General features: G+C 39.2%; 1 protein-coding gene across 8 annotated transcripts in view; it reads right to left on the bottom strand.

The window, feature by feature from the left end:
* The window catches only part of LOC120419408 (dystrophin, isoforms A/C/F/G/H), a 150,119-nt gene that overhangs the window by 7,110 nt on the left and 130,367 nt on the right, over positions 1-12,642 (bottom strand). The window lies entirely within an intron of this gene.

Genomic DNA, 12,642 nt, shown 5'->3' with positions numbered 1-12,642 from the left:
TTTCATTTAGCCAACATTATTCAAGTGAAATACATTATGAGAGCAAACAATACGGTCTGACAAGAACTTGTTTTACCAACTTTGGGAAGCGTTTAATTGTATTTTAAATATAGAGTAGGTAGTAAGAAATTTGACTGTATGATGGGAATTCAAATACACTCAAACCCCGATGGTTTGACACCAACTGTTGTCATACGTGACCCCGTTCGTTTGACAACAGTTTAACGTTTTAGTTTGACACCCCTTTTACACGGAGTTCACACACACTACCAAACGTTTGTTTTGATAGTATGCGTGAGCGCAGTGTAAAAAGTGACAGTTCGAGACATTAAAAAGAGATATGTGAGCCATGGAGTTAAACTTTCTGTCAAGCTGTTGTGAAGTATTCCATGACAGCTGTGAAAGTTTAACTCACTGTTACCGGCTCACATCTCTATTTTTAATTTCTCGATACATAATGAGCCACCATAGAAAACAAGTCATTCAAACAAACAAACTCGCAAGCAAACAAACGTTTTAACTGTTTGGTAGTTTGCCTGCTTTCTTTGTTTGCCTGCTTTGTTTGTTTGCCTGCATTTGTTTACAAAGGGCAGCGAATGACCAAGAAGGTTAAAGCTGACAGAAATAAATGAATTAACAACAACAACAGCATTTGTTGCAGAAACGCCAGCCTGCATACATTTAGCTTTGTTCGCGAGTTTGGCAAACTGTCAAACATAAAAAAGTGTGAGTTTGGTTGTTTGTTTGCCATCGAGAAATGAAAAGTGCAACATGGAGTTAAACTTTCTGTCAAGCTTCTGTGAAGTTTACTTTAACAGTTGCGACAGTTTCACTCCATGTTACCGGCTCACATCTCTCTTTTTAATTTCTCGATAGTCTAATCGAGAAATTAAAAAGAGAGATGTGAGCCGGTAACATGGAGTGAAACTTTCACAGCTGTCATGGAATACTTCACAACAGCTTGACAGAAAGTTTAACTCCATTTTGTACTTTTAATTTCTCGATAGCGTTCTTTTATTACGTAACGCAAAAAAAAAACACAGCTTCCAAGCCCCCACCTGCGTTACGTATACGTATACGTTACAAAAGCTCCCTTAGCGAGCAGGATAATCGAAACTTTGGATAATCGAGTGTAGTGTGTACGCTATTTTCACAAATAATCATCAAAATAGCTAAAAAATAAGCAAATGCATTAAACGTGAATAGTGAAGATGCCAATAGCTACAATTACCCTTTTTAAGTCAAATCACATAATTTGTTATTGTTTGTGTATGCCGTCATCTGGGGCGAATTAAGACTGTCGTTTTTAGAATAAATGGTTTTAAATTTGGAAATTGATGTACACTACGGTGACAATTAAAAAGAAGGACCTCAGGGATACCCCTTGATTCAATTCCTTAGGCAAAAATAAGTAACTGTGAAATTTACGAGCGAAATCGGTAAAGGTTGAAAGGTCGCTTTTATCGTTAAAGATGGTAAAAAAATCTTTTCATGCAAAAACGTTAATTTGGATCGTTTTGCGGTCTTCGACAAAGCTGTTTGTCATAAAATTCAACACCACTTTTTGATGTAATTTTGATTTGTTTGCTTTTCTCCATATATTTTCGCGGGTTTCCATATAAACTTCAACGATAAATAGCGACCCTGATACCTTAACCGATTTGGCTCAAAATTTGCACAGTTACTTATTTCATATTATATATATCTCAAGTTATTTTATACAACCTTGAATAGTTGAAATAAATTGAAACTTAAAGTCCAAAACCATTCTCAAGCCATCAGTAACATTCAAAAAATGACACAAAATCAATGTGAGAAGGATGAAAAAGCGAAAAACACGCATTCTCATATTACTCGATGCCGGCACTTTTTCCATTTTCCCCTTCGATTTCCCCATGTGTCTTCTTGCATAGACAACGTCGTTCAAAGACGAAAAAAATGAATGTCAAAAAAATTGTTTTTGCATTTAGCTTTCATGTGTTTCCATAATTTTAGCTGTTATTTAAAAAAATCGTTTTAAGTCAATAACATGATTAATTGACAATAAAAATAATCAAACTTGAACTCTAAATTTAAAAAAAATCCTCGTTCACCGAATTCATTGATCTACTTTGGGACCATCCATAAATCACGTAGACACTTTTTGGGAATCTGTAACCCTTCCTCCCCCCCCCCCCCTCTTCGTGGACAATTTTCCATATATAAAAATCTTTTTTGTATGGATCGTGGACAATCGCCATACCCCCCCCCCCCCCTAAAGTGTCCACGTGGTTTATGGATGGTCCCTCTTGATCCTAACACGTTTTATTGAATGCTGCACAAATTTATTGCAAAATTTTTGTTAAAGCCCAGGGTTCAAGGAAAGCGTTCGAATTCCTCATGGCTAAAATTTATCCATCGCTTCCTCATCGTGGCGGCGTTCATTGGGGGAGTCAACGACATGCTGCAGATTGCAAATCATTACCACGCCCGTAAATTACACCAAATAAACAGGGCATTCTCAATAAAGTCGCCAGAACCTCATCTGTTTACAGATTTCTAAGACGAAATTCTGAGACTTAAATACATATGTTATAAAGGAATGAATGGATTTTTTTTAAAATGTCGTCAAAAATCTGTTTCTCGAATTTATGTAGAAAACACACTCAGTGAAGCAAAAGTGCTGTATCGTCTTTATATTGCGAATTGTATCACAGTTGTCACTTAACATAAGCAAATTCTTCACATTCACATAGAGCCGGCTGTTTTGAGACCGTGGCGTTTGCGTTGGTATAAGAGAGCAGTCGTCAGCAATCATCGCGGTAATCCAGACGAGGATGAGCAATGTCGCCACTAACGAATAAAATATACAATGAACGTGCACTAAAGTAAAGCATTTCGTTTTAAGAAATGTTTTGGAACGTGATTTGCAGCAACAATTTTTGCCAACTGGTGACAAAATTTCTCCCGGAATATACCCAACTTTTGGATCATAGCACTGAGATTTTTCATTTATACCGGTTTTAGTTGATTAAAAAGTAACAAACAGTACATAAACTATCTTGTCAAAAATTAACATGAAACACGACCCGACCAAAATTAACAAGAACGCAACGCATGAATCACTTGCGATCCCGGCGTGGTGCGCGACAACTGCAACCTTTTAATACTCTCGTGAACTCGCGCACCAGTTTTAGCAAACGAGGGACTTGGACGACGTGACGTATTGCCGCGGCGATATTCAAATATGCACTAATCATGTCTGGTTCCTAGCCACATAAGACAGCAAGTTTTATTTTTACTTCCAGGCCAGGCCCGCACGAGTGAGTGTTGTTGTTATTTTGTTTTTGCTTTATCAAGCGCAAAGCATAACATTGAGTTGAGGCAGAGCTGCGTTCACTCGTTCGTTGGAGTCCATGGAGGAGTTGTGGAGTTTGCCAATGTCTACTTATTCTCCCCGCTCATTCTCGTGCTCTCGCTACAGTACACACGCGCGCGTTTCGGGGTAGGATATTTGTCCCTATTTTGGGCCTAGTACCTATTTTGGGTCTATCAAACTTAATTCAACGAAATTGAGCATTTTTCACCAAATCTGGCAAGAATCTGCCACTGGACAATGATACGTGCAGTCATTATCTTTATTTTGGTGGGCAAGAATATTTTCCTTTTTCCTTCTAAATTAGTAATAAAGCAATAAAAATAGCACTCTTCAATTTTTTCTTGGCAAATCGCTAATTGCCCATTAGGGCTAAAATTTTCACCACTTTTGCTTACCGCTTGTTGACACTCAGCGCCCGGCTTTCATCGCTCAGCACACGAATGAGAGCCGTCCCCCAAATCTCCAACCACCGGCAATATGTTTTTTTTTGGTGGGTTGTACAATCCCGTTGAAAAAAAAATCACCAAACTGCCACCCAATCAATAAAATAACTAATTAATAACTTCGTCCATTTCTGAGAGAATGGCTCTATATTCAGTCCATTTGACACTTCTACAAATTGTGACAGTGTGTGTGCGCTTTTCACAAGTTACAGTGTTTCTTGCATATTACGGGCTTGTTGTTTGGCTACGCAACAAATGTTTTATTATGTTTAAAACTTGTAAAGAATTATATAAATCATGTCCAAGCTAATTTTGCACGTTATGCAAGTGAAATCAATCGTTCTAATGTTGATTTGTGGCTTAAAACATCACAATGATTCAGCATGTTTGCCGACCGAATTTGAGCGGCTGTACTGTACGAGCTGGGGCTGAACCGTACGTCAAAAAAGTTCGCCACATGCTTCGAAATTTCAACCAATCAGAAGGTAGGCCGAAGATATGTACAAAGAAGGTCGTATGCTAGAAGCAATATCCCCAACATAGGGACAAAAATGTTTCAGTTTCTCGGGCTTATTTTAATATAAAAAAAGTAAAAAAGAAATATAAAGTATTTTCGTCGAAAATGTGATTAAGTAAGAGCATTAGCATTAAAAAAACAACTTACTCATGTAATAAAAGCAAGGCTGCCTCTAGCAGCCTTTGAGAATACATCAAATAAAAAGTGCGCTCGGCTTAGTAGGCCCAAAATAGGGACAAATAGCCTACTTTTATATGAAATTTTGCGAAACAAAACGAGTCCAGCAGGAGACGCTCTGGACTAGTGAGCCTATATGGAGAGGCGAAATGTCACTCTCAGGGTTCCAATCGAACTGTCAAATCGGGGTTCCAATCGAGCAACAAGATCATGCAAAATCAAGGTTGGAATCCATTTAAAATAATTTTGGCAAAAAACGAGACTTATAACAATTACAAGTATTGTAAAACTGTTGTTGATAATAATCTAGTAGTTTTTATTATGTTTGTGCTTGTTCGGTACAAGAAAAGTGCCAACACCAAAGAAAAACTACAAAATTTTCAACCTTAAATTTAAATGACTTTGGATGTTTGAAATTTCTGCCAGAACAATTCATTTCCCTATGTAGGTCCCTACTCTGGACGACGAAGTCAAGAAGTGCGAAATTGGATTAATTTTCGATCCAGAAGAAATTTTGTATTGTATGATATTGAAAACATTACTGAGAATGACTTTTGAAGGTTCAGTTCAATTAATACATTTTAAACTTTATACCGTCATTTGGGGTGAATCTGGGCTCATGGGCGAATAGAGACAGCTGTTTCTACCTTGTGTCTGCCCAATATTTGGAACAGGCGCAGCACAAAAATTAGTGTACTCAGAGCCGTACCTTGGGTCCACGGCGCCCTTGGCGAAGCTTCAATTTGGCGCCCTCCCAAATTTACAAGCATTTTGATAAATTGATATTAATTTTCAATGATTGCTTGAATATAAGTTATGGTTTTATAATTGCAATTGGAGACCTTAATATGGTTAAATTCAGAAACACAGTTATGTTATGTTTTATTTTTCAAATAATATGAGATAGGTTGAATTGAAAATTTATTACAGGAGTTAAGTTGGCTGAATATTTTCTAAGAATTCATAAAACCGATAATGATAGCAGGTTTTTGTTTTTTTTAAATTTATTTTTCAGATAAATGCACAGGATTAAATGCTCATACATACCATACCAATCAGCATAGCGCACCAGGTACGCGTGCTGTAGCAAGAAGACGCTTCCATCTTTCTCGGTCTTGTGCTGCTACTCTCCAATTTCCCAGGTTACAGATCTTCCGGATGTCACCATTCACTTGATCTCCCCAACGTGCGCGCGGTTTCCCTGCTCTTCTGCCTGTACCGCCAGCTGGTTCAGCGCGGTCAAAAAGCAGTCTGACAGGCTGGCTCTCGTCCATTCGGGCGACATGGCCGGCCCACCTGAGCCTCCCGATCTTCGCCTGGGTGGCGATGGTCGGTTCTTCAAGAAGCGCGTGCAGCTCGTGGTTCATGCGTCGTCGCCACACTCCGTCAGACACCTGCACTCCACCGTAGATCGTTCGCAGCACCTTTCGTTCGAAAACTCCAAGGGCTCGTTCGTCCTCCTGCCGCATCGTCCAGGTCTCGTGGCCATAGAGGACTACCGGTCTAATCAGTGTTTTGTACATCGTCAGCTTCGTGCGGCGTTGCACTCGATCCGATGTGAGGGTCTTCCGTAATCCGAAGTACGCACGATTCCCAGCAAAAATACGAGTCCGGATCTCTTTGCTGGTGTCGTTGTCGGCGGTTACCAGCGATCCCAAGTACACGAACTCGCTCACCTCCTCCAACTCATCATCATCCACAGCTAGAGGGATGAGACTTGGGGGCCGACGTCCTTCGAGCCCCTTTCTCTCATGTACTTTGTCTTCGTCGTATTCATGCCAAGCCCTACACGCTTCGCTTGTACCTTCAGTCGGGTGTAGATATCTTTCACCGTCTCCAAGTTTCTTGCCACAATGTCGATGTCATCGGCAAAAGCAAGCAACTGGTAGGACTTGTTCATGATCGTGCCACTCGTTTCGATGCCCGCCCTTCGAATGATGCCCTCAAGAACGATGTTAAAAAGCGCACAGGATAAGCCATCACCTTGCCGCAGCCCTCGGCGTGATCGAAAGGGTTCCGCTAAATCCCCCGAAACACGCACGTGACACATCACACCATCCAAGGTAGCCTTGATCAGCCGAGTCAGTTTATCCGGGAATCCGTTCTCGTGCATAATCTGCCATAGCTGCTCGCGGTCGACTGTATCATAGGCCGCTTTGAAGTCGATAAAGATGTGATGTGTGGGCACGTTGTACTCACGACATTTCTCAAGGATCTGTCGGAGACAAAATATTTGGTCCGTGGCGTCGCGCGCGCCAGTGAAGCCCGCTTGGTAGGGCCCCACGAACCTCCTTGCATGGGGTGACAGCTGACGGCAGAGGATCTGGGAGAGGATTTTGTAGGCCGCGTTGATAAGCGTAATGCCGCGGTAGTTGCCGCAGTCCAGCTTATCGCCCTTTTTGTAGATGGGGCACACGACACCATCCATCCATTCCTCCGGTAGCTTCTCCTCCTCCCAGATCTTGGAGATCACACAGTGAAGCGCCCTCGCCAGTTTCTCTCCTCCATATTTGAAGAGCTCACCGGGTAACCGATCCTTGCCGGCAGCTCTGTTGTTCTTCAGCTTCCTGATCTCCCTCTTCACCGTCTCCAGATCAGGTGCTGGGAACTGTTCATCAGCTGCGGGTGCTCCAAGAATGACTCCATCGCCGTCTCCGTTCGCTTCATCGCCGTTAAGGTGCTCGTTGAAGTACTGCTTCCACCTGTCCAACACCTCCCTTTGTTCACGATCAAGTTCCCCTCGTTGTCCTTGCATACATCGGCTCGCGGCACGAAGCCTTTGCGTGACCGGTTCACCTTCTCGTAAAACTTTCGCGACTCGTTAGCTCGGAATAGCTGCTCCATTTCTGCGCAATCCCGGTCTTCCTACTGGCGCTTTTTGAGCTTGAAGACCGCGACCTGCCGATTCCGAGCCTGCCTGTATCGTTCCACGTTCCCTCTCGTCGCCTTGTGCAGCTTCCTGTCGTAAGCTGCCTTCTTCTCGGCGGTAATCCGTTGGCACTCGTCGTCGTACCAATCGTTTCGGCTGACTCGGATCGCACTACCCAGTGTGGCTTCCGCTGCACTGCCGATGGCTGAGCGTATGCGACTCCAACCATCTTCGAGCGAGGCTGCGCCAAGTTCCTCCTCACCTGGCAGATTCGCTTCCAGCTGCTGCGCGTACCTGTGGGCCACTTCTCCGTTCTGAAGACACGCGGTGTTGAACGGAGGGGCCCGCCGGCTCCGGCGTTGGTTAAACACCGTCGACAGCTTTGAGCGCATGTCAACTCCAACTAAGTAGTGGTCCGAGTCAATATTCGCACCGCGAAAGGTGCGCACGTGCGTTACGTCCGAGAAGAATCGGCCGTCGATCAGGACGTGGTCGATTTGCGTTAAGGTCCGTTGGTCAGGTGATGTCCAGGTGGCTTTGTGGATGTCCTTGCGAGGAAAGTAGGTGCTCCTGACCACCATTCCTGTGTTAAATGCTCAATGATGATAAATTTTGCAAAAACTTGTTAGCTAATTTTATATTTTGAAGCCTGCATAATTTGATCTGATCTATTATTAATTTAACTGTATTAGCAAAGAACTTCCCGGATTGGTAAAATAATTAGCTGATTTGGCTTTGGATTTCATTTCGTTAATTACAACAAATAAAGCAAAAAATCCTTCTTCAAAATTGAAAAAAAATAATAATTTTATGCCCGTATGTTCTCTTGTTCTATCTAGGTAAGAATCCCAGCAAGCTTAGTTCAGAAGAGCACACCGGCATCGAAGTGTAATTTTTCAACATGCAGTGGCAGAACAACATTTCTGGAATTTTTTTTTTTTTGAAGTGGTCCAATAAACCAAATTTTCAGTTTTTGCTTTTTGGGTGTTTTTTAATACCCCTGACTCAAGGCGGTTTCAAAAACACCCAAAAAGCACCTTTTCAAAAAAAAACTCAAGATTTCGTCAAACCCGAACAGACGGTTAACTAAATTCAAAAAAGCAAAGTAATCCACTTGAGAATCATATTTTTTGTTATGGGAGAATATCTCCAAATGTTATTGGGATGATCGGATTAGTTGCTAAAATAACAATCAATAATAACAAAGATTTGTTCGAAAAATAATTTAAAATGTTATTAGTCTGTTATTATAATAACAATCCAAAAACAAAAAAAAAATCATAACGGCGAAAAACAAAACTTGTTATAAATAACATAAAATGTTATTGGCTTAGTATTTTCAAGCATAGCATAGCATAGCATAGCATAGCATAGCATAGCATAGCATAACGTGTTATTGGCTTAGTATTTTCAAATATCAAAAAAATGTTATTCCAAAGTGATTACCGTCTGCTCGGGAAATCAATTTAGGCCTTTGCAAATATTTTTCAAAGTTTATGTCCCTCAACTCGGACCAAAAAAAAAATGAAATTACAGGTCACTGTTTCAACTCTTGAATGAAAAAAGTGTTTTAAAATGCATTATACACATGTCCAGTTGTTTTGCAATCATCAGTTTCCAAAATTTTTAAGTATCGACGATTTTTTTTTTGTTGGAATTTATTTTTAAATATGAAGTTACGACATTTTTATTCATTTTTAGTGATTTGCCCATACGATATTTGATAATATATTTCATAATTAAAAATTGTTTTTTTTTTCGCGCGTAAAGTTGGACATTTTTTTAGTCTGGAAAGTATGACTTAAACTTCATTATATAACGGTCCAAACTTTAACGTGTATTTATTTTGAGAAGCTCTTCTAGAATTCCTTTAAGTGAAAAAATAAATTTTGCATTAAGTATGAATTGTCAAAAACACTTCAGTAGAAATATTAATGGAATTCACATTCTTTTTATATTTTTAACCAAATTATCCAGTTATTTGTAATTCTATGTTATAATTTTACGCTTTTTCTGTTTCAAATATCTAATGAGGAGTCAACCGCGCCAACCCTTAGGTACGGCGCTGAGTGTACCGTTTCCAGATTTCATGCTCAATAGAGCATTCTACGTGCGTGTGTATTGCGTGTACGTACACGAAAAAAAGTGAGGTTAAATTTTGTCAGCCAGCAAAACCAAATGGTGCGCTAGTGTGCGTACGCGAAACGTCATAAAGCTACAGTATGTAAAAAAAGTATTACACCCCTTGAGCACTATGCACTTTTTGTGATGAAACACGAAAACAATTTAAAATTTTACCAAAACCTAGTACTACGTTTTGTTCAGAAACTCGTGCCGAACATTTTGCTACAAAAAACTCATGAAAAGATGATTTCTATAAAAAGTTATATAACATATACTATTACAGAAATTAAAAATGTGCAAAAAAAGTTTGTACACCTTTCGAAAAATTAACATAAATAAAGTTATTTGTTGAAAAATCACCATAAATCTAGTCTCCCAACTCCAAATAGGCATCCTTGACTGATTAAAAAAATAATTTGGATTGAATATTAAGTTAACTAAATAATTAGTATAAAAGTTTGTATAACTCTGGAAATTTTATATGAAACTTATCGAAACTTAATTTTGCAAACTTTCAATTTATCTAAATGTCAATATATGACCATAGAATTGCTAAATAAATATTTTGGAGTGGGTATAACACCGTTTTGGGGGCCTTTGTATCGATAAATTGTCTGCCTGTGTGGATCAATCGGACCGCGCACTGGACTCACAATCCAGAGGTCGCTGGTTCGAATCCCGAGGCGGACGCAAAAAAATCTAAGTGTAAATATAGGTATTCGGTGCCCTCTCCCCGTGCCATACCTTCACACTTAGGAGACCCGGGAGGCGGAGTCTTGTCGCAAAAAGAACGATACACACCTGTGGAACCGTTGACGAAACCGCAAGGTTTAAGAGGGCCACATTATAAGGTGTTACGTCGATTCCGTTTTTGTATCGATAAAATAGATTTGGGCTCAATACGAAATACCCACACAAAGTGCTTATTTTACAATTTCCATTCCTCCTGTGAGGAATGGAAATTCCTCTTGTGAGCGCCCTCCGGCTGGTAGTCAAAGAAAAATGTTCAATGGTGTTGGTGACATGTGCTTCTTTGGATAAAGAAAAAAAAATAAGGAAAAATAAGAAGAAGGAAACAATCAACAATCTGAATAAGCAGTCGAACTAAGCTGCTGCCCATACAAAAATTGTATGTAAATATTCAAACAGCTGTAACTTTTGAGTGAATTTTCTGATCAATTTGGTGTCTTCGGCAAAGTTGCAGGTATTGTTGAGGACTATTGAGAAAAAAATAGGTACACGGAAAAAATGCAGATTTTTTTATCAACTTTTTTTCACTAAAACTCAGTCTCCCAAAATACGTATTTTTTTAATTTTCGAGATTTTTTTATATGTTTTAGGGGACAAAAATCCGCAACTTTTGAGCCATAGAGAAACTTGTTAAAAAAAATTGCCGCCGAGTTATTAATTTTTGAAAAAACAGTGAATTTGGAAATAATCGAAGTTTCATGCAAAAACAAGTTTGACATTATTTTTTAATGCGAAATTGAAGTTGCAATCGAAAAGTACTTTACAGATTTTTTGATAAAGGGCTCCATTTTCAAGATATAGCCACCGAAAGTTTGATTTTAGCGAAATATTTGCAGTTTTTCAATTTTTAAAAATAGTGACCATAAGTGACCATTTCGAAAAATATTTTTTTTAGAAGTTCAGAAAATTTGCTATAAAATTGTCTAAGAGACATTGAAGATTGGACCTTGGGTTGGGTTGTTCAACTTTTCAGCACCCATTTGAGTGCTGAAAAGTAGAACTTTTTAGAATTTATTTTGAAAAATGTTCTATTCGACACTGTTAGTTTTGGTAGAGAAAAGTACGCTTTTTCATCGTTGAAGAATAACAGGAAAAGTAAGTAATTTCACAACGGAATTGCGAAAAAGTAGTTTATGCAACAAGTTGCAAAAAGAGGATTTTTTCAGCACGAGTCGTACATTTATCCAACGAGGTTCACCATTATTACACTCTAAAAATTAACCCTGCTAAGTTGAAAAAAATATGAAATTAAAAAACACCTGACTAAATGTATAATGCATTTTAAAGCACTTTTTCATTAAAATGTTGAAACCATAAAGCTTTCTAGTCAGAAATTTACCAACACATTCAAAGTATGTTTACATTACAGCTGGACGTTTGTTTGCATCAGGTTTCCTATCTCTTTCTAGCAAAATTTTTTTGTCAAGCGACTTCTAGCTGGTTTATTTGACTGACTGCCCGATATGTCAGCCAACATACTTCGCAGGGCTGTGACAGCTACAGCTCGATCATTGTTTGCATCAGGACACTGTGACGAGGAGTTCGTCATTTTTGAGTTAAATTATATTTTTTCACTGGGCCTAGAAGGCCTTCCCAGTCAAATCAATCCGAATTCTGAAACGGAGTCTAATTAGAATCGTATACAAATTCCGTTTCAAACGCAACAACCGGTTCGAACACGGAACCGGTTGTTGCGTTTGAAACGGAATTTGTATACGATTCTAATTAGATTCCGTTTCAGAATTCGGATTGATTTGACTGGGTTATGGCTCGTAATATCAATTATTATATTTTTGACGTAGACTACGTCTTACTCGAAGGTACTGGAGTGCCATTCCAAAAATCCCGGTTCAATTTCAAATGCTTATGGAAGATTTCCCTCAAATTGAATCGGCACGATTTTGGTTCCATTCGATTCGAAAATTATTCAGCAATTTGCTATTAAATTTTCATTGTGGGCAAAATAGTTTTACTATTGAAACAGTTCAATGTTTTAAAATGTTTTCAAAATGCAGAGATTTTGCAAGCAAAATGAGCGCTTCCCACACACGCCCGGTCACGGAAATTTCTAGCAGAGTTAGTTCTGCTAGAATCCTGCTAGAATTGTTCTAGCAGGCCTGCCAGAATTTTGTTAGAATTTTGCTAGAAAATTCTGACAGAGCAAAATCGGTCAAAAATGTTATGAGTTAGTAATGAGTTAGTTCTGCTAGAATCCTGCTAGAATTGTTCTAGCAGGCCTGCCAGAATTTTGTTAGAATTTTGCTAGAAAATTCTGACAGAGCAAAATCGGTCAAAAATGACGTCATTTTCGCCAAATCGTTTTGCGGCGAATATGATTACCGCCATCTTGTAAACTTTCTCTTTTATTTCTGTTTGTTGGAGGAGGATGACGTATTTTTCTGCG

Source organism: Culex pipiens, chromosome 2, assembly GCF_016801865.2.
Source record: "Culex pipiens pallens isolate TS chromosome 2, TS_CPP_V2, whole genome shotgun sequence".
Lineage (NCBI taxonomy): Eukaryota > Metazoa > Arthropoda > Insecta > Diptera > Culicidae > Culex > Culex pipiens.
Note: the sequence above shows the minus strand (reverse complement) of the source record. Positions and strands in the feature narration are given on the sequence as shown.